Below are 24,908 nucleotides of genomic sequence, written 5' to 3'. Positions count from 1 at the left end.
CTTGCGCAGCCCTGTCTGCTGCGTGGTTTCCCTGATGATTGGCCCAATCTGGACTGCTTATGTCGGGCTCCCTCTGGTGGGCTTTAATTTTTATTACCGCCGCTTGCCGGGGCTTACTACTTGCCTCAAGAAGGGCTTCGATCCTTTCTTGATGTTTCATAGGATTACCTCCTGTCGTGATGAACCCTCTCCTGCCCCAAGCAGTCATGTAATCGTGGATTACCCCGAAGGCATACCTACTATCTGTATATATGTTTACGATCTTATTTTCTGATACTTCCAATGCCTTTGTTAACGCCACTAATTCGGCTACTTGTGCTGACGAACCCCCCCCAAGTCTCCCTGACCTTACAGTCTTCATTTTACTGCTAACCACTGCCCATCCGGTGCGGGGTTGCCCCTCTACGTATTTTCGGGACCCGTCTACGTAAAATGTTTCCTCAGCTTCCACCAGAGGGGTGTCTTTTATCTTACCTCCTTCTAGGTCTGTATCTACGTCTCCACATTTATGAGGTGCCCCTGTCCCCAGTACTCCTTCTGCCGGGTTTTCTCCCATATCTCTAATAATGGTTATTGAATCGTTTAGAGGGAGAAGAACTGCCTCCCACTTTGCCCGTCTTAAATTTCAGACAGACCTTAACTTCCCTGTGTTTAGCATTTCTACTAGGGTATGTTTGGTATGGGGAATGATGTTCCCAGTCATTACAATGGGCTCGCTAACCTTTACTTGACCCAGTTCCGCCCGACTGCTTTACTGCACTTACTTTTTCCTGCTTCACCTTTATCCCGCTCTCATCTTTTGGTTTTAAGCCATCGACCCCACATGCCCATTCTACTAATTCATTGTAATCTCTATTTGTGACTATCCCCATCTTTATGATTGCCTGGTGTGCTGGAGACAGCCCATCTTTAAATGCTTGTATGAAGGCAGGGTCTGTTCTCGTTGCCCCAGGCTGGCCAGAGGATTCCCCATAAGTAGTGAATAGTCATTCTCCAAACTCTGAGGCGCCCTCTCCCTTTTGTTGTTTGCATGATATGATTTTACTCCAATTCGTGGGGGCCTCCCCTAACGCCCTTTGGTTTTCCGTTTTGAAAAGGAGGAAGGGTGCCTGTTGTTGTTCCATGGTCTGTTTTAAGGCACTTTGTTGCGTCCACTGTCCATTCCTATAATCGGTGTTTGCTTGGCCCGGGTTAGGGGTCTCAGCCACTAGGCGCCACCGGTCAACCGGGCAGGCCGCCCGTACCAGCTGGTGAATATCCCGCAGGTGTAGGCTATGGCCCAACCACATCATGTCCAGGTCTGCCCAGAATTTGGTGTTGGCACTACAGGTCTGTAACTTTCCCAAGTCCTTCAGGATCTGTTGTCTCTCTCCCGGGGTAAATGGGTGGTACTCTGCTCTACCTGGATTATTCCCAGCGGCCTCACGTATCCTAACTGGGGCCAGGTCCCTTTCCTCCACCCCGGGGGCACTTAGTCCTAGGGGGGCGTACGGGGGGGAAGAGGTTCATTTTTCCATTGTCTGGACCATTCCCCTTGGTACGCTAATGTCCTTTCTTGTTCTCTATTAATGCTTTCCAAAATTTGTACCTTCTTTCTTAGTTCTGCATTTTCCTTATTTTTAGCTTTAATTAATTCTTGCACTTTCTCGACCTGTTCTATTAATCCAGTCAGTTGATGGACCAAGAGTACCCCTACCTTCTTGGTACTTTCTTTCTTCTGCTTATCTAGCCATTTTCTTTGTGCTTCCAATGTCTGTGATACATCCCATCCGTCCCTCTGCATTTTCTCAATTAACGAACATCTATCTGTCATGTAACTGTTAATGAGGGAGCCCAGAGGCCCCCTCTTAAGGTCCTTACGTGACAACAGTTGCTCGTCCCAAATCACGGTCTCCGAAACCCCCGTTTACCTTCAGCGGCGGGTGTCGTCACGTGCTCGTGGCAAAGTCTCCGGACTACTTTACCGAAATTCCTAGGCTCCTTCTTAAGTTAACCTGAGACCAAAAACTTAATAAATGCAGACGTTCAAATGTCTAGAACCACATAGTGTTTTCTCACATTCCGATGGCCCACTTACGTTGTTCTTTGGATCACTCAAGCACGTTAGCACTTGATCAGGGTGTTTGAGCACTCGGTGACCCTGCTCGCAGCGCCAATTTGTTACCGCTGAGTTGGAGCCTGAACGGACCAAGTGAAATACAAGGTCGACATATACCCAACCTCAGCTTGATAGAGTAATAAGACTCAGACGACTGTGGTTTAATTGAAATGTGAGAGTACACTTTATTGCAGAGCGCTCTGGGAGAAGTGCTATGCACCCTTGTGCAACCACCAAGCTTCTCGTTTCACACTCTAAATGCGTTTACCTTTATACACAAATGAAAGGTTAAGCAAATTAATCACAGAAATGCCTCATGACATTGTAGCAGTAAGATATTTTAAACAATGTTCAGCAGAACTAGGACTTCTTTGGACCTTTGACCGCGAGATAGGATAAGCAGAAGTAAAACAATTAACAGACTGTCTGTCCTTGCAAGATAACCGAAGTACAAAACAGGATGCAGCTGGCACTACCTCATCCCAGGGTACGTGTACAGTTCAAGGTCCAGTTTCAGACAGCTTAATGAATGTCAAGTATCCCGACGAGCTTTGCAAAGTCCTTTGGTACCGAAATTCTCTCCAACACCACCTTGTGCTGAAGTTTTATGTCTTCATTACCCATGGCCTTTATGGCCTTCTGGAAGGTCTGGACAAACCTTTCAGCCAATCCATTGGTTGCGGGATGGTATGGGGCGGACGTGTAGTGCTTAACCCCATTGTTTTTTAAGAACTTTGTGCATTCTTTGGACACAAATTGCGGTCCATTATCAGAACATATCTGTTCTGGCAGCCCATTCCAGGCAAATATGGTCCTTAATACTGTGATGGTTTTTCCCGTGGTGGTGGAGGACATCTTTATTACCTCCGGCCACTTGGAGTGTGCATCAACCGCGGTTAAGAACATGGAGTCCATAAATGGACCAGAAAAGTCGATGTGCACCCTTTTGCCAGGGAGATGAGGGCCACTCCCATGGATGTAGAGGGGCTTGTGGTGGAGCGTTTTGGTCCTTCTGGCATCATAGGCAGCTCTTGCTCATTTCTTCGATGTCTCCATCGATACCTGGCCACCATACAAACGTCCTAGCAAGGTTCTTCATTTTCACTCCACCCAGATGCCCCTCGTGAAGCTCCTTTAGCACTTTATCCTGGAGTTTGGGTGGAATCACCACTCTGGATCCACACATCAAGGTTCCTCGGCACACTGACCGCTGTTCTCTTCTTTGTGAGAATGCTGGCAACAGTGGTTCGCCATGTGCTGGCCAGCCCTTCACTGTTAAATCGTAGACCCGTGAGAGTGTCGGGTCATTTCTCGTCTCCCTTCCAATGGCAGAATTTGTTACTGGTAGACATTCCACTATGGTAGAGTGGAACATCTCTACTGTGCCTACTGTAGGTGCCTCTTCTACCGTTGGCAACGGTAGGCGCGATAAACCATCAGCATTCCCATGCTGTTTTGATCCTTTGTAATCTATGTTGTATTGGTGTGCCCCTAGAAAAAGGGACCACCTCTGTAGCCTTTGCGCTGTCATAATGGGAACACCCTTTTTAGGGTTGAATATGGAGATGAGGGGTTGATGGTCAGTCAACAAGGTAAATTTTTGTCCGTGTGGGTAATGGTTGAATTTCTTCACTCCCCATACCAGGCTGAGTGTGTCCCTGTCGATTTGGGCATAGTTACGCTCAGCTGAGTTTAATGAGCGTGATGCAAAAGCTATCGGCCGTTCTGAGCCATCAGGGAATTTATGGGATAATACTGCTCCTATGCCATAAGGGGATGCATCGCACGCCAGTCTGATTGGCAGTGATGGGTTGTAATGAGCCAAAACTTCCTCGGATGTGATTACGTCTTTGCATTTAGGGAAGGCACGTTTACAGTCTTCGTTCCATTTCCAAATCACTCCTGTTTGTAGAAGTTCATTAAGAGGGTGTAGAAGAGTTGATAAGTTCGGTAAAAATTTATGATAGTAATTTATTAATCCCAGGAACGACCTTAATTGTGAAACATTTTCAGGTGCTGGGGCTTTTATGACCGCTTCAATTTTTTTTTAAGGTGATTTATGCAACCCTTCATTATTAATTATGTGGCCACAATATTTTTGATTTTGGAAAAATTCGCACTTGGGGCGACTTGCTCGTAGACCCCGTTCTTTCAGCCTAGTGAGCACCTGCTCCAAATTGGCAAGGTGCTCGTTGTCGTTTTCTCCTGTTACAAGGATGTCGTCTAGGTAGCATTGAGTCCCCGGAATCCCTTGCAGGACTTGCTCCATAGCTCTTTGTCAGATAGCTGGAGCTGATGCTACTCCAAAAACCAGTCGATTTTACTGGTACAGGCCTTTGTGTGTGTTTATCGTGAGATACTTTTTAGAGGCCTCCTCAACCTCCATCTGTAGATATGCCTGTGCCAAGTCAATTTTGGTGAAACGTTTCCCTCCGGATAGTGAGGCAAAAATATCTTCTATCCTCGGAAGAGGAAACTGTACTGTGTGAAGGACCGGGTTTACAGTCACCTTGAAGTCTCCACAGATGCGAATTTTTCTCTGTTCCTCAGATTTTTCATTATTCAATGCTTTTTTCATGACTGGAACGATGGGTGTTGCCCACTCGCTCCAATCTATTTTGGATAATACGCCTGCCTTTTCCAAATTCTCCAGCTCTGCCTCGACTGCTGGACGAATTGCGTATGGCACCGGTCTTGCCTTAAAACATTTGGGAATTGCTGCATCTTCCACTTTTGTTGAGGCGGTGATGCCTTTCAAGGTTCCTAGTTTCTCTTGAAACACTTCTTTGGCGTTGGCCAAGATGTCTTTTAATCGTTCAGGTATGATGTCATCATTGTTTTTTTTCTTACTGGTCACCGTCAGTGCCTGAATGCAGTGCCAGTCTAAACATATCTTTCTGATCCATTCACGTCCCAACAACGGTGGACCACCATCTTGTAGAATGTATAAATACAACTTTTGTATTTCTTTGCCGTTGTATACAACAGGCACCCTTATTGTTCCTTTGGGGTATACCTTCTGCCCCGTATATGTTTTTAAGATAATGGATGTGCCTTTTAGAGGTATATGCGAAAATAGCCTCTCGTAATCCCGTCGATTTATTACGATTAGAGCTGATCCTGTATCTAGCTCCATTTTAACTGGGGACCCTGCTTTCGTGAGGGTAACCCAAATGGTTTGGTAATCATCTTTGGCAAGTACATTATGTAATTTGAGACAGCTTAGTCTCTTGTTTTCGGAGTCGCTATCGCTCTTCTGGTCTTCGGAGCTACTGTCCGTCATCATTTGTACCTTCCTGTACTTTCCTTTATTGATTTTTTTTTTGTCTGTGGATTTATTTTGTCCAGATCGGCATACCCGTGCAATGTGTCCGATCTTTCTGCATTGCCTGCATGCTTTGTCCTTGAACCAGCAGTCCCTCTGGTTATGGGTGGATTTGCCACAGCGATAACATCTTTCGAAACCCTGTGTCATTTCATGGGTGCCAAAGTCCTGTGTCTTTTGTTGTATCTGTGCAGCTCCTCTTGCTGCTGCTTCGTATGATACAGCCATACTGAAAGCTTTGTCCAATGTTAAATCTTTTTCAGAAAGCAGCCTTTTTTGTGTTCCTTCACTTAAGAGACCGCAAACGAATTTGTCTCGAAGATAATCTGATAGCCCTGCCCCGAATTGGCAGTACTTTGATAGCTTTCTTAATTCGGTTAGGTAATCAGCGTTACTTTCATTCTTGTGTTGATTTCTCTTGAAGAATTTGAATCCTTCCGCTATCAGCAGCGGTGTTGGATTTAAGTGCTCCTGCAGGGTATCAACAATTTCTTTAAAATTCTTGTCCTTTGGTTTGGCTGGAGTGATTAAATTTCGTAACAGCCCGTATGCCTTTGCGTCCATTAGGTTCAGCCGTACTGAAGCTTTTTTTTCATCTTCTATTCCATTTGCAGTGCAATATACCTCTACTCTTTCCACGTATGTGGTCCAATCTTCTATTTCACTATCAAAAGCATCAATGTTGCCAGACTTAGGCATTTCAGAAAAGATATGGCGCTTCCCGCACTTTTCTTTCTTTTCTGCAGCAAAGATATGGCGCTTCCCGCGATTTCCCGCCGCTGCTGCCGATGACAACGCTATTTCCCGTGGTTTCCGTTCTTTTTTTAAAATTTATTTACAGTTGGAGACTCGTTCCCGCTGGACTTTCTCTCCAGGTCTGAACGCTGACCTGCTTGCCGCGCCGGCCGTCTCCTGAGTGCTCCCTCCCAGTCCGTTATTGCTTGCCTCCGATTTCGCTGCCTGTCTCAGCTGTAGAGCCAGCCGCTGGAGCCCCAGCCTGATGCCCAGGAAGGATTAGCGCAGTACCTGCTACCAGCTTGGCCAGCTGGTGAAACCACAGCTTCTCTCACTTTCTTGAGTCTTCTGGACGCCCGAGGAATCGATGTCCTTGAGGTGCTGCCGAATTGCAGGTAAGTCCGTTTCCACCTCGTCACCACTGTAGTGTCCGTGTGTTGATAAAGACACTGAAGACAGGAGTTGGTTCATAGGTGTTTACTAAGCAAAGTCTGGGGGGGGTGTTCTAACGGACATACACAATATACAGGCTTATATAGCCCGAGTGGCAATTACCGGCATTACAGCACACCTGGTGCTCTTAAAGGCACATACACTACAGGATTCAAGTTCCTGGGACATTGGAACCGGTTCTGGGGGAGGTGGGACCAGTTCAAACCGGACGGTCTGCACCTGGGCAGGGCTGGAACTGATGTCCTAGGGGGTTTGTTTGCGAGTGCTGTGGGGGAGGGTTTAAACGAAAATGGAAGGGGGTTGGGTACCTGAGCAGGGAGACAGAGGAAAGGGAAACAAGGATAAAAGCAAAAGATAGGAAGGAAAAAAACAAAAGTGGCAGTCAGAGAAACCAACGGTTTAAATCAAACATGGCCACAGCAAATAATAATTCTAATAGATCTAAGAGCGTTAAAAAAACAAGCCTGAAACAGGTGATGTTGCCCATTTTGCGACAGGTTCATGGCGGCCATTTCCCGTTCCCTGTGGTGCGCCATTTTTAGAGTCTGAGCTGCGCCCTTTACTGACACTCAGTCTGACCATCTTGTGTAAATTGTATATCCAGCCTCCCGAGTAAGACCACCCGCTTCAATAGACTGACAGGTCGCGTTTAGTGTCATTTGGAGAAGGTAGGATGTACATTTGAGGAACCTTTATTTAACAGATTGAAACAATGGAGCCAGTTTTTATGAAAATAACGAGGAGACCAGGCTTGAGCTAAAGTAAGCGGTGGAGTTTTATTAACAACACAGGGGCAACAACAATAACTTGCATTTATATAGTAGCGTTAATATATTGAAACATCACGGGCCAGAAATTGGTGAACGGGGCTTGCAGCCCCGTTTCTGCACTTACCCCGCGCTACTGCCGATCAGCTCCAGGGACGCCTGGAATTGGTGTTTCCAGAAGAAGAATCCCGGGCAGCGTATGACGTCACGCCGCCCAGGAGTGCAGCCAGCGCGAAGCCAGGAGCGTGCAGTGCAAGTGAGACACGCCCCTTGAGGTCTCAGTTTCACTGGACACGCCCCCAATGTTTCTGTCAAGCTGCTAACCATTTTTACATGCAAAGCAGCAGTTTAAATAGGTTTTTGGAAGTTTTTTGAAGATTTTGGTAACTTTTATAAACTTATTAAAATGTTTACATTATTTTGAGTAATCTGAAGTAGTTTTAAACAGAATTAAAGCAATTTAAAGACTTTTAAAAGCCCTAAAAGAATTTTTTTAATTCCATTTATTTATTTAGCAATGTCGTCGTCATACGTGTCTTCACACTGTTCCCTTTGGGGAACTGTATGAAGTGGTGGAAGGATTTATGGCCATGATTAACGCTCATTCCGTGACCGTAACCATCTTAGAACCAGGCATTAGGGTGGTTAGTCCTATGGCGGGAGGGTTTTACGGGCTCCCACAAGCTATACAAGGAGGGGGGGCCACCCACACCCACGGACGCAAATATCCCACTGGATGTCAACCCAGAATTTAGAGCCGGAGCTCCGACTCCACTTGCCGGGACTGTCTGGAGCGGGGTTCGAAACCCTACCCTGATCTGGCCCAGCGGCGGGGATCCTACCGCTATGACAGAGGCCCAATCCGATTAGCAACGTGAAATGGCAGCATAGGGCTCCAGTCACGGGGAGAGAAAAGGCACAGGAAACGTATGGGTGTCACCTTTTGTGCGGAGTGGGCCTTTTGCGTAGCAGTAAGCATCCCCGCCGCTGGGCCAGAAGGAGTAGGGTTTTGAACCCCACTCCAGACAGTCCCGGCAAGTGGAGTCGGAGTTCCAACTTTAAATTCTGGGTGGACATCCAACGGGATACTTGCGTCCGTGGGTGTTGGTGGCCCCCCCCCCGTCAGATGGGTTGTGGGAGCCCGTAAAACCCTCCCGCCATAGGACTAACCACCCTAATGGCTGGTTCAAAGATGGTTACGGTCACGGAATGAGCGTTAATCACGGCCATAATTCCTTCCACCACTTCATACAGTTCCCCAAAGGGAACAGTGTGAGGATACGTACGATGATGACCTCTTGCGCAATGCACCTCCTTGGACCCTCAGTCGCAGATGCGAGGGGGCAAGTCGTGCAATTGTTAAATTTTTCATTTTATTGACATGTAAAATGTTGGCCCAGTAATTCCCTTCCAACTGCGCGAGTACGGTCGGGGTACTTACGCATCTGGCCGGATGAAATGCCGGTTTTCAGCATGCACAGTGCTTTTGGGGAAAACCGGCATTTCCTGTCCTCTGAACGAAGGGGTTCAGAGGCAGAATGCGTGCGACTGCACAGGCAGCGCGTGCGCAGTATAATTCGCCGCTTTCATTACTGCTTTCAGTGAGGTCAAGTCCTTACAACTTACACATGAAAAAAGCATGGGTACAGTTGCTCCAGAGGCTGCGGAGGAAGATATTTCTTATCGTTGAGCTTCTGAAAGTATGTATGTCTGTATATATTCCTTTGCGTGTTATGTATATATTCCTTTACTTATGTGTATGAATGTATTATTTAATTATGACTTTCAGAGAAAGTAACTTATTGGAAAATCATAATTAAAAACATACATTCATACACATTAGTAAAGGAATATAAAACATACATACATATACGTAAAGGAATATATGTGGACATACATACATAACTCATTCTCACATTCCATTCACACAGCCACAATTGCTCCTTCTACCTACCGTTCTGAAAACCCTTTTAAAAAAAAAAAAAAAAATTTAACTTTAAAACTTACTTAAAATTTCTTAATAACTTCCCTCCCTTTCCCAAACAAAAATATTGCATTTCAGAAGCTCCACGATAAAATGTTTCTTCCTCCGCAGCCAATGAACCACTTTACACTTGCTTTTTTCAAGTGTAACTTCTGAGGACTTACCCTCACGGATTTCATGAATGAAATCTACGAAGTTCACTGCGCAAGCGCTGCCTGTGCAGTCGCACGCGCTCGAGGTCTGGAAATGCCGGCGTTCCCCGCATGCGCTGTTCATGCTGAACGCTGGCATTTCCAACGGCCAGATGCGTGAGTACCCCGAGCGCACTCACGCCTTTGGCCGCGAATTTCTGGCCCCACAAGGCAATTTTCAGGCAAAATTCGACACTGAGCCACTGGTAGGTTTTAAGAAACGTTTAAAGGAGGAGGAGTGAGAGATAGAGCTGCGAAGAGGTTTAGGGAGGGAATTCCAGAGTTTAGAGCATTGGCAGCTGAAGTCACAGCGCCAATGTGGAGCAACGGAAATCGAATATGTGCAACAGGTCAGAGGAGTGGAGAGATCTCGGAGGGTTGTAGGGACACTTGTTACAGAGTCCGACTCCACACTGGAGGAGACACACACTGTACACAGGGGCACTTGTTACAGAGTCTGACTCCTCACTGGGAGAGACACACACTGTACACAGGGACACTTGTTACAGAGTCTGACTCCTCACTGGGAGAGACACGCACTGTACACAGGGACACTTGTTACAGGGTCTGACTCCTCACTGGGAGAGACACACACTGTACACAGGGACACTTGTTACAGAGTCTGACTCCTCACTGGGAGAGAGACACTGTACACAGGGACACTTGTTACAGAGTCTGACTCCTCACTGGGAGAGACGCACACTGTACACAGGGATACTTGTTACAGAGTCTGACTCCTCACTGGGAGAGACACACTGTACACGCGGACACTTGTTACAGAGTCCGACTCCTCACGGGGAGAGTCCCACACTGTACACAGGGACACTTGTTACAGAGACCGACTCCTCACGGGGAGAGTCCCACACTGTACACAGGGACACTTGTTACAGAGTCTGACTCCTCACTGGGAGAGACACACACTGTACACAGGGACACTTGTTACAGAGTCTGACTCCTCACTGGGAGAGATACACACTGTACACAGGGACAATTCTTACAGAGTCCGATTCCTCACTGGCAGAGACAAACACAGTACACAGGGACACTTGTTACAGCGTCTGACTCCTCACTGAGAGAGACACCCAGGAACACTGAGTGCAATTGTCAGTCTCCCACTGCAGCCCAGACTGAGCCCCACCCTGGGCACTTCCTTTCTGTTCATTTCCCCAGTGCCCCATTGGGGAACATTCAGCCCCGGATATCCTGCAGAAGCAGCGCTGTGGGGCCGGGCAGCTGAGTCTCGTGACCCTGTGGCTGGGCCTCTGACCTCACAATGGGAGAGGACACTCTCTCAGCTCGAGCTGGAAAACCCTTTAAGGGGCCGATAGGATTTAAACCTGGTAAAGGGGAGGGGCAGAAAATCGGCCCAAAATGGTCATAAATTGAAATGTTTACACATCCACACAGTCCGGGTCTGGATTTCCACAGCGACTCCAGGAGTCTCTTTCCATTTGAACTGAACTGATTGCCCCGCAGCCTGAAACAAATTAAAGATTAAACAGAAAATACCAGATTGAACAACAGTGTAAATAACAGGGAGACTGGGGTTAATATTTCAATAATCATTACAGACAAATGTTACCCATAAAGTGACTGAATCCTATCTATATTTTATTTATTACATTAAACATTAACACAAACACTCACCGGATCCGCTCCAGAATCCTGCAGGTCAATTTGAGGCGACTGAGAGCGGGGACAGATCGGTCTGTGAAGGAGTTTGATTCCAGGTTCATAAACGTCAGTGACCGGTTTGTACTGAGAGCGGAGGCGAGATCCTCGGCACAAGAATCTGTGAGACTGACACCCCATAGACTGGGGATCAGAGAGAGAAATAACAGGAATCAGGGTAAATCTCCAGTGTTTACTAATAACATTATTACTGATACTAATAATAAAGTTCAATGTCAGACATCCACTTATTATAAACACAATCTCACACAGTGTGGTACTTACCACAATTTCTGTATTTTACATTCCGGGTTCCTCAGAGCCACAGACAGTAGTTTCACTCCTGAATCTCCCAGTTTATGTTTACCCAAGTTCAGAACCGTCAGTGATGGGTTTGTACTGAGAGCGGAGGCGAGATCCTCGGCACATGAATCTGTGAGACCAGCATTATTCAGCTTGTGATCAGAGAGAGAAGTAGCTAGAATCAGTAAACCCCAGTGTGTAATACGAACATGATTACTGATACTATTAATAATGTTCAATGTCAGACATCCAGTTATTATGAACACAATCTCACACTGTCTGGTACTTACCCCAGTTCCTGTATTTTACAGTCCGGGTTCCTCAGAGCCGCAGACAATAGCTTCACTCCTAAATCTCCCATATTATTGTGACTCAGTCTAAACACAGACAGAGAGTGAGAAACAAACTGAATCAAACCCCGGATCTGATACAATTTCTCTCTCATGGATATTACAGGAAACAGAGAAATTAATAAATAGACTTTCCTCTCAGTGACAATGAATCTCATTCTGTCCAACTCCCCATATAGAAAACATAGAAACATAGAAGATAGGAGCAGGAATAGGCCATTCGGCCCCTCGAGCCTGCTCCGCCATTCAATGCGATCATGGCTGATCAACCAAATTCAGTACCCAGTCCCTGCTTTCTCCCCATACCCCTTGATCCCTTTAGCCTTAAGAAATATATCCAGCTCCTTCTTGAATATATTTTATGAATTGGCTTCTACTGCCTTCTGTGGTTGAGAATTCCACAGGTTCACCTCTCTCTGGGTGAAGAAATTCCTCCTCATTTCTGTCCTAAATGGCTTACCCCTTATCCTTAGACTGTGACCCCTGGTTCTGGAATCCCCGACCATCGGGAACATCCTTCCTGCATCTAGTCTGTCCAGTCCTGTCAGAATGTTATAAGTTTCAATGAGATCCCCTCTCATTCTTCTAAACTCCAACAAGTACAAGCCCAATCGTCCCAATCTCTCTTCATACGTCATTCCTGCCATCCCAGGTATCAGCCTGGTGAATCTTCGCTGACCTCCTTCCATGGCAAGAACATCCTTCCTCAGATAAGGCGAACAAAACTGCACACAATACTGAAGATGTGGTCTCACCAAGGCCCTGTACAACTGCAGCAAGACATCCTTGTTCCTGTACTCAAACCCTCTCGCTACGAAGGCCAATATGCCATTTGCCTTCTTAACCGCCTGCTGCACCTGCATGCTTACCTTCAGCGACTGGTGCCCAAGGACACCCAGGTCTCATTGCACTTCCCCTTCTCCCAATCTATTTCCATTCAGATAATAATCTGCCTCCCTGTTTTTGCCACCAAAGTAGATAACCTCACATTTATCCACGTTATATTGTATCTGCCATGCTTCTGCCCAATCACCCAACCTGTCCAAATCATCCTGTAGTTTCTCAGCATCCTCCTCACAGCACACACGCCCACCCAGCTTTGTGTCGTCTGCAAACTTGGAGATATTACATCTAGTTCCCTTGTCTAGATCATTAATATATATTGTGAATAGCTGGGGTCCAAGGACCGATCCCTGCGGTACCCCACTAGTCACTGCCTGCCATTCGGAAAAAGACCCGTTTATTCCAACTCTTTGCTTTCTGTCTGCCAACCAGTTCTCTATCCAAATCAATAGCTTGCACCCAATCCCATGTGCCTTAACTTTACATGCTAATCTCTTCTGCGGGACCTTATCGAAAGCCTTCTGAAAGTCCAAATACAGCACATCCACTGGTTCTCCCTTATCTATTTTACTAGTTACATCCTCAAAAAATTCCAGTAGATTAGTCAAGCACGATTTACCTTTTGTAAATCCATGTTGTCTTTGTCCGACCCTGTCACTGTTTTCCAAGTGCTCTGCTATTACATCTTTTATAATAGACTCTAGCATTTTCCACACTATCGATGTCAGGCTTATTCAGGGACTGTCAGTAAATGTATTTATTAAATAAAGTGCTGTCTGTGTGAAGCCTTTAAATGTCCCTCAGTCCGGTCTCATTCCCTGATGATCAGAATTACCCTCCTGGAGCTCAGTGACCGGCCCCATCTTGTTTGCAGAAACAAGTCTCATTTCTACTGCTCATTAAATCCCGGATTTTATGGGAATGGGGCAATTTTCCCGGAATTAAATGACTTGGTGAGACCGCACCTTGAGTATTGTGTGCAGTTTTGGTCGCCTTATCTGAGGAAGGACGTTCTTGCCATGGAAGGAGTGCAGTGAAGATTCACCCGGCTGATACCTGGGATGACAGGAATGACGTATGAGGAGAGATTGTGTCGATTGGCCTGGACAGACTAGATGCAGGAAGGATGTTTCCGATGGCCGGGTAGTCCAGAACCAGGGGTCATAGTCTAAGGATAAGGAGTAAGCCATTTAGGACTGAAATGAGGAGGAATTTCTTCACCCAGAGAGTGGTGAACCTGTGGAATTCTCTGCCACAGAGGGCGGTGGAGGCCAGTTCATTAAATATATTCAAGAAGGAGTTGGATATATTTCTTAAGGCTAAAGGGATCAAGGGGTATGGGGAGAAGGCAGGGACAGGGTACTGAGTTTGAGTGATCAGCCATGATCTCATTGAATGGCAGAGCAGGCTCGAAGGGCCAAATGACCTACTCCTGCTCCTATCTTCTATATTTCTATGTTTCTATAAAGCGGTGATTCACTGTACTTTATACTCTGTGCATTATATTAATCTATATAATATCTTGGGGTGAGTTATATTGTGAAACGGCGCTATCTGCTGCTGTAAAATCCACCCCCAGGATTTTATGCAACAAGGAGAGTTTATTTTGTCCCGTTACAAGTTTTAAATGTCCTTGTGCTCCTAGATTATAGGGGAGGGCAGTCTCTCACTTTATTCCCCATTAAACTGGCTCTACATTTATTTCAGGTGTAACTGGCCCGACAGTTTTTGGGGAATTTTCAGAAGTTACCTCCCCGAGCGGGGCCTCACACACAGGGGGCGGATTATTGGGAATTTCCGGGTTCACTGCCCCCGGTTTACCCAGGAGCCACCCGCTGTGTGCGAGGTCCCACCGCTGGCCAGTGTGTGCCTGTACTCCGTGGCTAATACCCCACAACACGTTAGATTGGAACCTTTTTACCAGAAGATTTAAGATCCTCAATATCAATCTTTACTCAATGATCAGGACTGTGTATATTTGTAAACATTTGCAGCTGAAAGAATATCCGATTCCCCAATATTCCCAATCCAGGAAACTTCCCCCTCGACAAGACACATCCTGCACGGTATTGGATTAAATATGTAATGGTTAGTGATTTAAACTTTGGTTTCTCTCCTATTTCTAGTTGAAATGGGGATGTAGAAAATATTTTAAATTAATTTTCTGTGCTGCCAGATTATATTAAATATTTTCATTCTGCTGTCCAGCCTCATTAAACATGATTTATTGTAATTAAATTATCCGACTCTCAGTGACCTGTATTTACTGATCTGACAAAGACTGTAAAATCCCTACTTGTCCACAAGGATTTATTTTAGATTCTCCAGTCCTGAGGGAATTACTGACCGATCCTGTTATATTGTTATATTTGTGTTGAATCTGCTTCTCTCTGGTTTAACTGAACTGTTCCTTCATTACGGAGCAACAACACAATCCGTGACTGTTCTACAATTCGCCCAACAGTTAGAGACAAATAAGCACTTACCCCAACACCCGGCACTTGTGCAGTACGGGTCCCAGCCGCTGGAGTCCTTCACACTGAATGGATCAGGCCCCCAGTTCAAGGTGTTTTATTGTATCACAGAGTCCAATGACATAAGACAGGACCGCAGTCAATCGGGGTCAATCGCAATCCACTACATGGAAGTGTCTTCACGGATCCCACTGTGGCCAGAGCCAGTGCTTTATTCTGAGACTCAAACAGGTAGTGCAATGTGTTCAGGAGGTTCCTTTTACCAGTTTCACTCTCTGTGTTTCCAATCTGTGTTTCAACCTTCTCCTTCACCCAGTCAATCACTCGGCAGGTGGTTTGATGAAGAAATGGACCCAGAAACACCTCCAGGGGCCGAGCTGCCTGTGGGGAGGAGAGACCAGCAATAAAACGGAGAAATATCTCAAATCGCCCATCTTCCTTGCTGTGGGCTTCACTGAGGAGTTTCCGAATGTCCCCGGGATCTGGAGTCAGGAATTGTGCGAGTGCGGCTACAAACTCTTGGACGGTGAGGTGCGGGAATGTGTACACCACGCTCTGGGCAAAATCATCTCTCGCCAAAAGTTCCATCATGAACCCAGGCAGGAACTGGGAAGGTTGCAGATTGTACTGGATCAAATCTCCATTTCTAAACACAATCTTCTTCTCAGAGACTCCTGTGAAGGCCATCTCACCCATCTTCAGTAACACATCACGGGGGCTTTCAATCTCTCGGCCATGGTTTTTCAGAATGTTGTAAATATAGTAGGAACATAGTTGTGTGATGGTCTTGGGAACTTGCTGCCGATTCCTGTCTCTTTGTGTAAAGAAGGGGCCCAGTGAAAGCCTGAGGATCCAGCAGTAGGAAGGGTTGTAGCACATGGTGTACAGGATCTCGTTCTCTTCCACATGTTCGAAAACAGCTGCTGCCACCGTCTGATCTTCAAAAACTTGTTGAAACATTCCTTCCGTTCTTGACCAACAAATCCCAGGATTTCAGCCCAGACACTGATCTCAGCCTTTTCCAATAAATGTAATGCAGTGGGGCGGCTGGTCACTAGCACTGAACATCCTGGGAGCAGCTTGTGCTGTATTAAACTGTACACAATGTCAGACACTTCACAACTGCATTCGGGATCTGTGCACCTGTGCTGAGGTTTTGTATTTCTCCGATTGTCAGCAAAATCGATCCTGTCCTTGAATTCATCCAAACCATCGAATATAAACAGCAATCCCTCTGGGTTCTTCCAGAGCTCTCCCAGAATATTCCCAAAGTAAAGATACAGATCCAGTATCAGATTCCTCAAGTTTATTCTACAGTTAATAGCGATCAAATCTCGGAATTTAAAACTGAAAACAAATTCAAAGTGTGGGTATATTTTCCCAGTGGCCCAGTCATAAACAATCTTTTGTACCATTGTTGTTTTTCCAATCCCCGCAACTCCGCTCACTGCTGCTGAACTCCCAGAATTGGATTGCTGGAAGAAATTCTTCATTTTCTGGAGCAAAGTGCTTACCCAGGAAAAACTGCTCTGGAACAATTGATCAGTTCGGATTTTCTCCAGCTCTCTCCGGAGATGTTTCTCCCTCCACTCTTCATGGTCTCGGCCTCTTGCCAGCAGTTCCTGTTCTACAAGTGTCCGATCTCGAACTGTAGAAATGACCGTTAGCTCAGCGTATCGATCAACCAGCTGGAAAATCTTAACCTTCTCCTGTATTAGGATAGTCTTCACTCTCAGTGTTTCAGTTTGTACCCGGAGTGTTTCCTTGTGTTTCTGTTGAGCATCTTCAATTAAATCAGGGAGAAAGTTTTTCTCAATGTTAGTTGTATTGACATAAAAAAACTTCTTAATACAATTTTACTGTTCAGTAAAGTATTGCAAGATTTAATTCACAGCTTTAATAGAGGTGTGTGTAGAAATTAAAACTCAGTTAATGGAAAACTCGCTTGAAAGTGAACAATGGCCGAGGAAAGTTTCAAATCCTCACTTCATTCTAATATTCACTTAACATGGAGATTTCTATGAAGGTGATATTTTCCCTCTGTTGTTTAATACTATCCGGCCTGTCCTGTGCTATAGACATCCCATTACAAATACACACATGACCCTGGTTATATGACAGCAGAGGTTCTGTTGGATCAATCTGTGAAACTGTCAGTGGTGCTTCCCTTCTGCAGAACTCTGAATATTACATTGGATATCAGTGGTAGAGGGGCAGGCTGAATGGTCAGGAGTCCCACTATTATCAGATCAGGTTATCTGTGGTAGTGTGGGCACTGGGAGAGGGTCAGTCTATGCATATACAGAAGACCCATGGTTATTATATCAGGCCTTGGGCAGGCTATTTGGAGTATTGTGTGCACTGAGTGAAGGATAGACTGTGAATAATCAGGTATCCCACTATTATCATATTGTGTGCAGAGAGAGATCGACAGTTTGTGAATGTACACAAGTTCCAGTTACTGTATCAGGCCTTGAGCAGGGTATCTGTGGTATTGTTTGCAATAATTACACTCCGTTGTTTCATTGTGGCCTTAGTTTCCTATAATGCAGGTTTGGGAAATTAGAAATAGGTTTCCGTTAGTCCTTACATTAGCTCAATAAAGACACTGGAATAAAAGGACTATTCTGTGTGTTGAATAAGGTTCTCTCTTTGACTGCCAGTAGGAAGCTAGCCAATGACTTCCTTGTCACCCTATACATAGTCTTTTCCTCACATTAACGTTCAACTTTGTGAACATCTGTACATCTTCTCAGATCGGATCGAAAAATTTCTGATGTTTCGTTCTGTGCTGTGAAATGAAAACATTTTAAGGTTTTGCATTTCTCCGCCCATCTCCCTACAGTTTATGGTGGGACAGATATCTCGGGATGCAGGTAAGCATTAACATCTGGCTCAAGGAGCTGCTATTTATTGGTGAGCCCATAGCTTCTGTAAAGCACACAGGTTTGTGTTTGGATTCACAGGGTGTTGGAATCCTACCAGGTGTGTCTGAGGTTTCACAGTGTATCAAGATCACAGAATCACAGAATCACAGAAACCCCACATTGCAGATAGAGGCCATTTCGGCCCATCGAGCCTGCACCGACACATATCCCACCCGATTCCCCATAACCCCTACACCAATACATATCCCACCCTATCCCCACGTATTTAATCCCCCTAACACTAAGGGTCAATTTATCATAGCCAATCAACCTATCCCGCACATCTTTGGACTGTTGGAGGAAACCGGAGCACCCGGAGAAAACCCACGCAAACACGGGGAGAATGTGCAAACTCCACACAGTCACCCGAGGCCGGATCCTGCCAGGTGTGTATGGGGTTTCACAGTGTATCCGGATCCTGCCAGGTGTGTATGGGGTTTCACAATGTATCAGGATCCTGCAGGTGTGTATGGGGTTTCACAGTGTATCAGGATCCTGCCAGGTGTGTATGGGGTTTCACAATGTATCAGGATCCTGCCAGGTGTGTATGGGGTTTCACAGTGTATCCGGATCCTGCCAGGTGTGTATGGGGTTTCACAGTGCATCAGGATCCTGCCAGGTGTGTATGCAGCTTCACAGTGTACAGGAAACTTTGGTTTATCCGGAGGTTGTATGGCCGGAAACTTTGCTCTAACGGCAGAAATCAGCAGCCGTTTTGGTTAGTTTTTTTTTTCTTCTCCTAGCATTCTTTTAACAGGCAGGCTCTGGAAAGCATCTTTGTAGCTTAGTAACAGCTTCAGAGACGCTTCAAGGTATGGGCCAAGTGTTTATGAGCTGTTGCTGAGCAACAGTGTTTGTTGTCAAATACGGAGATTTTCATCTCCGTATGCTTCAACGTTGACTTTGCATGTCCGGCACTTTTGATATATCGGCAACAAGCTGGTCCCGTCGGTGCCGGATATCAGAACTTTTCCTGTATCAGGATCCTGCCAGGTGTGTATGGGGTTTCACAGTGTATGAGTATCCTGCCAGGTGTGTATGGGGTTTCAGAGTGCATCAGGGTCCTGCCAGGTGTGTATGGGGTTTCACAGTGTATGAGTATCCTGCCAGGTGTGTATGGGGTTTCAGAGTGCATCAGGGTCCTGCCAGGTGTGTATGGGGTTCCACAGTGTATCAGGATCCTGCCAGGTGTGTATGGGGGTTCACAGTCTATCAGGATCCTGCCAGATGTGTATGGGGTTTCACAGTGTACCAGGATCCTGCCAAGTGTGTATGGGGTTTCACAGTGTATCAGGATCCTGCCAGGTGTGTATGGGGATTCACAGTGTATCAGGATCCTGCCAGGTGTGTATGGGGTTTCACAGTGTATCAGGATCCTGCCAGGTGTGTATGGGGTTTCACAGTGTATCAGCATCCTGCCAGGTGTGAATGAGGGTTTCACAGTGCATCAGGATCCTGCCAGGTGTGTATGGGGTTTCACAGTGTATCCGGATCCTGCCAGGTGTGTATGGGGTTTCACAGTGAATCAGGATCCGGCCAGGTGTGAATGGGGTATCACAGTGTATCAGGATCCTGCAGGTGTGTATGGGGTTTCACAGTGTATCAGGATCCTGCCAGGTGTGTATGGGGTTTCACAGTGTATCCGGATCCTGCCAGGTGTGTATGGGGTTTCACAGTGTATCAGGATCCTGCCAGGTGTGTATGCAGTTTCACAGTGTACAGGAAACTTTGGTTTATCCGGAGGTTGTATGGCCGGAAAATTTGCTCTAACGGCAGAAATCAGCAGCCGTTTTGGTTAGTTTTTTTTTTCTTCTCCTAGCATTCTTTTAACAGGCAGGCTCTGGAAAGCATCTTTGTAGCTTAGTAACAGCTTCAGAGACGCTTCAAGGTATGGGCCAAGTGTTTATGAGCTGTTGCTGAGCAACAGTGTTTGTTGTCAAATACGGAGATTTTCATCTCCGTATGCTTCAACGTTGACTTTGCATGTCCGGTACTTTTGATATATCGGCAACAAGCTGGTCCCGTCGGTGCCGGATATCAGAACTTTTCCTGTATCAGGATCCTGCCAGGTGTGTATGGGGTTTCACAGTGTATGAGTATCCTGCCAGGTGTGTATGGGGTTTCAGAGTGCATCAGGGTCCTGCCAGGTGTGTATGGGGTTTCACAGTGTATGAGTATCCTGCCAGGTGTGTATGGGGTTTCAGAGTGCATCAGGGTCCTGCCAGGTGTGTATGGGGTTCCACAGTGTATCAGGATCCTGCCAGGTGTGTATGGGGGTTCACAGTCTATCAGGATCCTGCCAGATGTGTATGGGGTTTCACAGTGTACCAGGATCCTGCCAAGTGTGTATGGGGTTTCACAGTGTATCAGGATCCTGCCAGGTGTGTATGGGGATTCACAGTGTATCAGGATCCTGCCAGGTGTGTATGGGGTTTCACAGTGTATCAGGATCCTGCCAGGTGTGTATGGGGTTTCACAGTGTATCAGCATCCTGCCAGGTGTGAATGAGGGTTTCACAGTGCATCAGGATCCTGCCAGGTGTGTATGGGGTTTCACAGTGTAGCAGGATCCTGCCAGGTGTGTATGGGGTTTCACAGTGTATCAGGATCCTGCCAGGTGTGTATGGGGTTTCACAGTCTATCAGCATCCTGCCAGGTGTGAATGAGGGTTTCACAGTGCATCAGGATCCTGCCAGGTGTGTATGGGGGTTTCACAGTGTATCAGGATCCTGCCAGGTGTGTATGGGGTTTCACGGTGTATCAGGATCCTGCCAGGTGTGTATGAGGTTTCACAGTGTATCAGGGTCCTGCCAGGTGTGTATGGGGTTTCACAGTGTATCAGGATCCTGCCAGGTGTGTATTGGGTTTCACAGTGTAGCTGGATCCTGCCAGGTGTGTTTGGAGTTTCACAGTATCGGGATCCTGCCAGTTAAGTATGGGGTTTCAGTGTAGCAGGATCCTGCCCGGTGTGTATGGGGTTTCACAGTGTAGCTGGATCCTGCCAGGTGTGTTTGGGGTTTCACAGTGTATCAGGATCCTGCCAGGTGTGTATGGGGTTTCACAGTGTAGCTGGATCCTGCCAGGTGTGTTTGGGGTTTCACAGTATCGGGATCCTGCCAGGTGTGTTTGGGGTTTCACAGTATCGGGATCCTGCCAGGTAAGTATGGGGTTTCAGTGTAGCAGGATCCTGCCCGGTGTGTATGGGGTTTCACAGTGTAGCAGGATCCTGCCAGGTTTGTATGGGGTTTCACAGTATATCAGGATCCTGCCAGGTAAGTATGGGGTTTCAGTGCAGCAGGATCCTGCCAGGTGTGTTTGGGGTTTCACAGCATATCAGGATCCTGCCAGGTAAGTATGGGGTTTCACAGTATATCAGGATCCTGCCAGGTAAGTATGGGGTTTCAGTGTAGCAGGATCCTGCCCGGTGTGTATGGGGTTTCACAGTGTAGCAGGATCCTGCCAGGTGTGTATGGGGTTTCACAGTATATCAGGATCCTGCCAGGTAAGTATGGGGTTTCAGTGTAGCAGGATCCTGCCAGGTGTGTTTGGGGTTTCACAGTATCGGGATCCTGCCAGGTGTGTTTGGGGTTTCACAGTATATCCGGATTATTTGCAGCTGCGATGGATGAGTGGTTAAAGCGTTGGACTTGCAAGTCCAATGGGGTTTACCGATGCAGGTTCCAGTCCTGCTGGCAGCGCGTGCTCATTATTGATAGACTCTGGCACAGTACCCATGGATTGGATGGTAGCTAATGTTACCCCACTATTCAAAAAAGGTGGTAGAGAGAAAATTGGAAATTATAAACCGGTAAGCCTGACATCGGTAGTGGGGAAAATGCTAGAGTCCATTATAAAAGATGAAATAGCAGAGCACTTGGAAAACAGTGACACTATCGGACAAAGTCAACATGGATTTACAAAAGGTAAATCATGCTTTACTGATCTACTGGAATTTTTTGAGGATGTAACAGGTAAAATAGATAAGGGATAATCAGTGGATATGGTGTATTTGGACATTTAGAAGGCTTTCGATAAGGTCCCGCATAAGAGATTAGCGTGTAAAGTTAAGGCACATGAGATTGGGGGCAAGGTATTGACTTGGATAGAGAACTGGTTGGCAGACAGAAAGCAAAGAGTTGAAATAAACGGGTCTTGTTCCAAATGGCAGGCAGTGACTGGTGGGGTACCGCAGGGATCGGTCTTCGGACCCCAGCTATTCACAATATATATTTATGATCTAAACAAGGAACTAGATGCAATATCTCCAAGTTTGCAGACGGCACAAAGCTGGGTGGGCGTGTGTGCTGTGAGGAGGATGCCGAGAAACTCCAGTATGATTTGGACAGGTTGGGTGATTGGGCAGAAGCATGGCAGATGCAAAATAACGTGCATAAATGCGAGGTTATCCACTTTGGTGTCAAAAACAAGAAGGCAGATTATTATCTGAATGGCAATAGTTTGGGAGAAGGGGAACTACGAGACCTGGGTGTCCTTGTGCACCAGTCGCTGAAGGTAAGCATGCAGGTGCAGCAGGTGGTTAAGAAGGCAAATGGTATGTTGGCCTTCGTAGCGAGAGGGTATGAGTACAGGAACAAGGCTGTCTTGCTGCAGTTGTACAGGGCCTTGGTGAGACCACACCTTGAGTATTGTGTGCAGTTTTGGTCACCTTATCTGAGGAAGGCTGTTCTTGCTATGGAGGGAGTTCAGCGAAGATTCACCAGGCTGATAACTGGGATGGCAGGAATGACGTATGAGGAGAGATTGGTTCAATTGGGCTTGTACTCGCTGGAGTTTAGAAGAATGAGAGGGGATCTCATTGAAACATATAAAATTCCAGCAGGACTAGACAGACTGGATGCAGGAAGGATGTTCCCGATGGCCGGGGAGTCCAGAACCAGGGGTCACAGTCTAAGGATAAGGGGTAAGCCATTTAGGACAGAGATGAGGAGGAATTTCTTCACCCAGAGAGTGGTGAACCTGTGGAATTCTCTACCACAGAAGGCAGTAGAGGCCAATTCGTTAAATATATTCAGGAAGGAGTTAGATATATTTCTTAAGGCTAAAGAGATCAAGGGATATGGAGAGAAGGCAGGGACAGGGTACTGAATTTGGTTGATCAGCCATGATCTCATTGAATGGCGGAGCAGGCTCGAGGGGCCAAATGGCCTACTCCTGCTCCTATCTTCTATGTTTCTATGTTTCTAGGACCCTGCCAAGTGTGTATGGGGATTCACATGGAATCAGGATCCTGCCAGGTGTGTATGGGGTTTCACAGTGCATCAGGCTCCTGCCAGGTGTGTAGGGGGTTTCCCAGTGTTTCAGGATCCTGCCAGGTGTGTATGAGGTTTCCACAGTGCATCGGGATCCTGCCAGGTGTGTATGGGGCTTCACAGTGAAGCAGGATCCTGCCAGTTGTGTATGGGGTTTCACAGTGTAGCAGGATCCTGCCAGGTGTGTATGGGGTTTCACAGTGTAGCAGGATCCTGCCAGGTGTGTATGAGGTTTCCGCAGGGTATCAGGATCCTGCCAGGTGTGTATGGGGTTTCACAGTGTATCGGGATCCTGCCAGGTGTGTGAGGTTTCCACAGTGTATCAGGATCCTGCCAGGTGTGTCGGGGGTTTCACAGTGTAGCAGGATCCTGCCAGGTGTGTATGAAGTTTCCACAGGGTATCAGGATCCCGCCAGGTGTGTATGGGGTTTCACAGTGTATCAGGATCCTGCCAGGTGTGTATGGGGTTTCACAGTGTATCGGGATCCTGCCAGGTGTGTGAGGTTTCCACAGTGTATCAGGATCCTGCCAGGTGTGTGAGGTTTCCACAGTGTATCGGGATCCTGCCAGGTGTGTATGTGATGGTTTAGTAGAATAATGCAATGTCTGAATTTGTCCTGGAAAAGCCAGAAATCATATGAATTGCAAACTGAATCTACGCAGAATGGTTGAGGATTCATGACAAATCCAAACAACATTCAATAATCTTTCCCCAGCCTTTAAAGTTCTGGTTCCCAGATTCTGACAATCTTTAAAGAAACGGCCACATTCATTCTTTTTTTATTTTCAGAAGTGACATAAATGGTTTGAAATCTCCATGTCAACACTTACCTTTCAGTTGACTGGGTATTTCGGATAAACCTTGTGCGATGTTCATATAATCAAATGATGAATCAGAACCTGTTTAAATCAATTAAACTTCATGAAACCAGATCTGTGTGATATTATAGTAAAATCTGCATTGTTTGAATCTGAAATTTAATCCAGTGTGTGATTTTACCGTACCAAGTTCCTGTATTTCTTTCAGTATTTTGTCCAGCTTTGGTACCCCATGGCGCATTTTCACAAAGGATTCCCACATCACCCTTCGGGCCCGAGAGCCTTTCTCCATCACCAGATTTAGGAGAAGTTTGGAACTGTCTGCCCGGTTTCCCTTCTCCACGAGCTCAGTGACTTTCTGTAAAGAATAATAATGAATACATTGAGGAGTGGAGTGAAAGACAAACACTGAGAATGAGAAGGAAAGGATCTGCTCAGTGAAGGGATCTCCCAGTTGTTTTGAGCACAGAAAGCAGTCACTGGGCCGGGAACTGATCCATTCTGAACAGGGGCTGAATATTCTGTAAACATCTTGATTCAGTCTTTAACGACAAATAAATCAGATGAAACTAAAACAGAAAATCAGAAATATCATTCCTGGAGTGCGAGGAATCACTGAGAATCTGCAATAATTTTAATGGGATTAGTTTTCTCTGTCCTTCAGTGTCCTACGTGACATCAGATTACTGATGGGCAATA

At 46.3% G+C, this 24,908-nt stretch overlaps 1 pseudogene across 1 annotated transcript in view; it reads right to left on the bottom strand.

Annotated features, from left to right (window-relative positions):
• Positions 1 to 8,653: 8,653 nt before the first annotated feature.
• The window catches only part of LOC147092700 (NACHT, LRR and PYD domains-containing protein 3-like), a 497,498-nt pseudogene continuing 481,243 nt past the window's right edge, over positions 8,654 to 24,908 (bottom strand). Inside the window, exons 10-13 of the transcript XR_015075060.1 lie at positions 11,814 to 11,898; positions 11,510 to 11,679; positions 11,201 to 11,368; positions 8,654 to 11,030 (exon numbers count right to left, since the gene is read on the bottom strand). The product of XR_015075060.1 is annotated as an NACHT, LRR and PYD domains-containing protein 3-like (transcript). The remainder of the gene's footprint in view (positions 11,031 to 11,200; positions 11,369 to 11,509; positions 11,680 to 11,813; positions 11,899 to 24,908) is intronic.

The sequence above is a fragment of the Somniosus microcephalus genome, unplaced genomic scaffold, assembly GCF_052327205.1.
Source record: "Somniosus microcephalus isolate GS21.2 unplaced genomic scaffold, FLI_Smic_1.0 unresolved_chr2, whole genome shotgun sequence".
NCBI classification, from domain to species: Eukaryota; Metazoa; Chordata; class Chondrichthyes; order Squaliformes; family Somniosidae; genus Somniosus; species Somniosus microcephalus.
Note: the sequence above shows the minus strand (reverse complement) of the source record. Positions and strands in the feature narration are given on the sequence as shown.